General features: G+C 38.1%; 1 protein-coding gene across 3 annotated transcripts in view; it reads left to right on the forward strand.

The window, feature by feature from the left end:
- The window catches only part of LOC107571704 (signal-induced proliferation-associated 1-like protein 2), a 76310-nt gene that overhangs the window by 25846 nt on the left and 45804 nt on the right, over positions 1-4660 (forward strand). Inside the window, exon 1 of one of the 3 annotated variants that reach the window (XM_016258147.1) lies at positions 2770-2842. The exons of the other annotated variants lie outside the window; for them this stretch is intronic. The gene's annotated coding sequence lies outside the window, so the exon portion shown is untranslated. Of the gene's footprint in view, positions 1-2769; positions 2843-4660 lie in introns of those variants that run through there. 3 annotated transcript variants of the gene reach the window in all.

Genomic DNA, 4660 nt, shown 5'->3' on the forward strand with positions numbered 1-4660 from the left:
CCTTCCCCCCTTGGGGGGGGGGGGTACCACCGTCTCTTCAACTCCCTACCATTTTTCTCTCTGTTTTTTCACCACTGCATAACCAACTTGAGCAGGTGGAGAGTGCAGGTTAGTGATTTTCAGTGATTTAAAAGTAGTGCTGTCAAATGATTAATGCGATTATTCGCATTCCAAAATAAAAGTTTTTGTTTACATATATGTGTGTGTACTGTGTATATTTATTATGAAGAAAACACACACATGCATGTATATATTTAAGAAAAAAATTATATTTCTATATTAAATATATTTATATATAAATTATATAAATATAAATATGTAAATACTTTGAAAATATATTCTGTATGTGTGTGTGTATTTATATATGCATAATAAATTTACACAGTACACACACATACAGTATATTACATAAACAAAAACTTTTATTTTGGATGCAATTAATCGCGATTAATCGTGACAGCACTATTTAAAAGATTAGTTCACCCAAAAATGATTAATCATCATGCCATTTTCACCCAGCATGACTCAAATGGTGATTTTATAAAAAACATGGCCTTTTCAATATAATGAAAGCTGTGACCGACATATATTATGCAAGTAGTCCTTTTGATTTTTTGAAGCCATAACCTTCTTGTAAGTTTTTATTCACTTTCATTATGTGGAAAAATTCACCTTTTGTGTTCAATACAAGAAAGTAAGTCATTCAAGCTCCTAAGCTTTGGCTTGGAACAAGATGAAGGCAAGTATGATGACAGGATATCCAGTACAAGAGCTTGATTGTAGCTCTAAAACAAGAATTATTTATTTTATTGACAATTATTGACTTGCCAAATTAGAAGTAAAACGGACAGTGAAAGGTGCTTTAGGAATCTTAAAACTGCTCTTGTCCAATCAAATTAGAGCAGTGGAATGAAGTGTAAGTTTTGAAATGCACTCACATATCCAGTAGCTCCAGTTCACTTAGTCTAACTTGCTCTGGGCTTGTCTGTTGGAAACTTTGCAGTGGAGCATGTACACAGGCGGTTGCAGTGATCCATGAGCACATTAGCCAGGCTGCGGGGAGAATGAAGACGGGCGAGTTAGGGAGAAAGAAAGAGCCTTGACAGAACAGTGCAGCCTGGAAGAGAAAGGGAAAGACATGGACCCTAACAAGCAACAAGGCCCTGGAGACCTAGAGACCACCACAGTGCACAGAAGCAGCTTCAAATGAGCCAGTGATTCGGCTGACATGGTAGAGAGAGAGAAAAAGAGGGAGAAGGAAGTTTAGACTGTGTGTCCTTTCCTTACATTAAGACTTGTATAAACGGATTGGGTTAGCCTGACAGAGCGATGTGTAAATTTTCCCCTGGAAACTTGGCGCAGCTGTAGGCAGAGCGAGGCAAGGCATCTTGGGTATTTGTTGCAGTGGTTTGATCACACTGCATTACCGTCCAGCACTGTTCTCAGGGTTTCAGTCCAACTGCCCCAGAGGTTCGTTCCCATCGTTACTGTCTGTTTAGATGCATTTTTAATGACACACAGCCCATACTGACAGGAAGTTTGAGCTTTTCAGTGTTTTACTGTGTTTTGGGGTATGTGTGTGTGTACAGAGCTGACACTGCAATATGTGTGTATGGGTCCATCGATCAAATTTTGTATAGCACATTTCCTGTAAACAGAGGAAAACAGATGTAGCATAGTAAATTTTATCACTTAGAAGTTTGGCTTATGGACAACAGATCCAAAGCTAGGACAGTCATAAGATGTGAGAATGTGATATTTTTAAATATCATTTGTATTTATAGTTTATAGAATTTATGAAAGGGATAGTTCACCCAAAAATTTTGTCGTCGTTTGTTCCAAATTTGTTCCAAATGTCATGTTGTTCCGAACCCGTAAGACTTTTGTTCCGAAATTTTTTATGAAATCTGAGAGATTTATGTTTCTCCATTGACATGTCTATGCAACTACCACTTTGACGCTTCAAAAATGTAAGTATAAAAGTTCAATTCAGTAAAACTGATTTGAGCCGTTTAGTCCACGTTTTCGCTTTATATGATGAACAGATTTAATTTAGGATTTTATTTGCATTGATCTGCGAACATAAACAGAAGATCAACCATACTTGCTTGACGCACGAGAACAACCCTCATTTTGCAACACTACTTGCACAATATCTACTGTTGGTTAATGAAACAAATAACCCGTCCCGTTGGTTAAGCCAGTGTTGCTGTGCTGGGCAGGATTCTCAAACAAACAATAGTGTTTTATCACCACAAAGCCCTAGTTTTGCTGAATTCAACCTAGTACGCTTGCTTATAGTTGTCTTTGAATATTAGACTTTTGATTTTTAAATCAAAAAATTACACACATCACCTTTAAATCAGAGTGTGTGAGTATTTCTGTCAGGGCTTGTCTTACTGTCGTTGTCCTCCACTCGCCCTCGCCACCACAGGAAGTCTGAGTTTACAGCGCCACAGCATATGGTTCGTACATGGGATTATTCCACCTCTGTCCTCTCTGTCACTCTCAAAACTTCTCTCTCTTTCACCCCTCTATAACCCTAAAAACTGAATTGAGGACTAAAAAAGCATGTAGAAACCCCTCAGCTGTGGTCTGTCTCTATGCCTCTTTGAGGGTTTTTGCATCAATGCAGGTGGACTGAATAGGTTTGGGGGGCAGGTTGAGCTTGGGAGAAGTGGGGGGAAAGGGCTTTATCTGTCGGTCCGACAACTGGAGTTTCATGGTACCGCCTCCTTTTTTTTAATAGAAATGCTAATCTGAGCCAGCGGCACCAGTCGTTAGGGGCTTTTGTTCGGGGGGCAAAGGGCTCTGAAGAGATGTTGGGGGTTGAGGAAATGAGGTTTGGCTTTTTTTTTTTATTGTTCTCTCAGTCTATATATGAGAACTTGTATCTTATCTTAACCATGTTTTCAACGCACACATTTGTTTTAATCCGTAACCAGCATCAGTCCTCCATATCAGTGAGGCTTGCGACCTACACAGGGACTGTATTGATTGGTTGAGGTAAAGCAAAATCTGTTTGCGAGAAATGACACTCTTCCAGGTACATCTTTGGGTGTGGTTTCCAGGTGTTGGCAGGGTGCTGAATGTCAGTTTAAGCCAAGGCCTTGAGGACTTTTCTGCCGACACGGATGGATTTACAGCTGTTTTTCTGCGGTAATGATGTGGCGGAGGGTAACCGATCCACACCCGCTGATCGGTCCTGACATGACTGCCAATATGTGCTTGATTCGTATCTATGACGGCTATGAAGAAGAATGCAGGTTTGTTTGGTGAGTTGCTGTTGTTTGTGTTTGACGTTTGTAATGTTCTGAATCGCTCTCCGCAAGCTTTTCTGAGGTTAGATGAAGAGCTCTGTAAAGCTGGGAATGGTTGCAGTATAATTACATTTAACTGTCAGTGGGATAGATGTCCTTCAGCAGTGAAAGAGGTGTTTAGACACTATTTTTCTTTCTTTCTGTGCATTTGCATTGCGTATTTAGTTTTACTGAAAGCATTGAGTGATGGTGTAGAGATGTAGTGGGCAGTTTTGGAGTGCTTGTGTTAGGAATGGCTCACAATGGCAGACGAATCGTACATCAACCAACTAGTCCATTATGATTTTGTTATATAAAACACATTAAAAATACTGTTCATGAAGTAAATACAATTTCAGGGTGATACAACTGTCCCAATACCATAAAAATATTTTTTAGTAGTTTTGATATGATCATGTTCTTTATTGCTTTTTAAATGCTTATTAATTAAATTTTATTAAATATTAATATTAAATTGATGCATTGAAGATAAATTACATGCTCTTTCATTTATTATGGACGCTGTTGTATGTCATTGACCTTATTCTTTATTTTTTGCATGTGTTTTATTTTGGTTACTTCAGCTGTTAGCCAGTTTGCATGTTAATTCCTTTCAGAAAATTTTCTTTAAATTAGTTTCTGTGTTTTCTTATGATCTGGTGGGTCATGAGTGGGTTGCAGATTTGTTCTTATTACATTATGGGGGAAAACCTCAAACAGACAGGAAAAACTGCTACTAACTGCATAATCATTATGATAGCTAAAATACAAAGACATAGGCCTATGATCATTTAAATTGAGTAGAAAACTGTTCACATATCATTTCTGTTTACATCAGGGGTCTTGCATCCAATCAAATTCTGCTGTATTTTGGCTCAAATTATTTGCACCAGTGCAAACACACACATACTTGGAAAAATAAGCACAAGTGAACTGAACCATTTTTCATAATATTGCTAAATACACGTGTATGCCCTTTAAAACTTTGATTGGTGTCAGGCTAAGACTAAAACAATAATTCAAAATGTTGTGTAAATGCTTTAGTCTGAGCTGGTGAAAATTAATCTTTCACTTCATAGAAGTTAGCCAGCTTGTATTGGTAATTATTACTGTAAAATATTATAATTAATAAATTACATTTCAGTGGGTGTTTTTAAGGACATTTTTGTTGTCACTTGATTTGCAGTGTAAAATCTAGCTCTGTAAAACCAGTTGAGAAGCACAGTTCTAAGGGATGCTGGTTAAAGGTCATATTTTTACCAAATCTGAGAAGTCCAGGTCTTTTATTCAGCAGTGAGTGTGTGTGTGCTGGTTAAGGTATTTGGCGGGGATGGTGCAGCAGGGTGTTGGGGGGGGGGGGG

Source organism: Sinocyclocheilus grahami, unplaced genomic scaffold (genome assembly GCF_001515645.1).
Source record: "Sinocyclocheilus grahami isolate Dianchi unplaced genomic scaffold, SAMN03320097.WGS_v1.1 scaffold3.1, whole genome shotgun sequence".
Taxonomy (NCBI): Eukaryota; Metazoa; Chordata; class Actinopteri; order Cypriniformes; family Cyprinidae; genus Sinocyclocheilus; species Sinocyclocheilus grahami.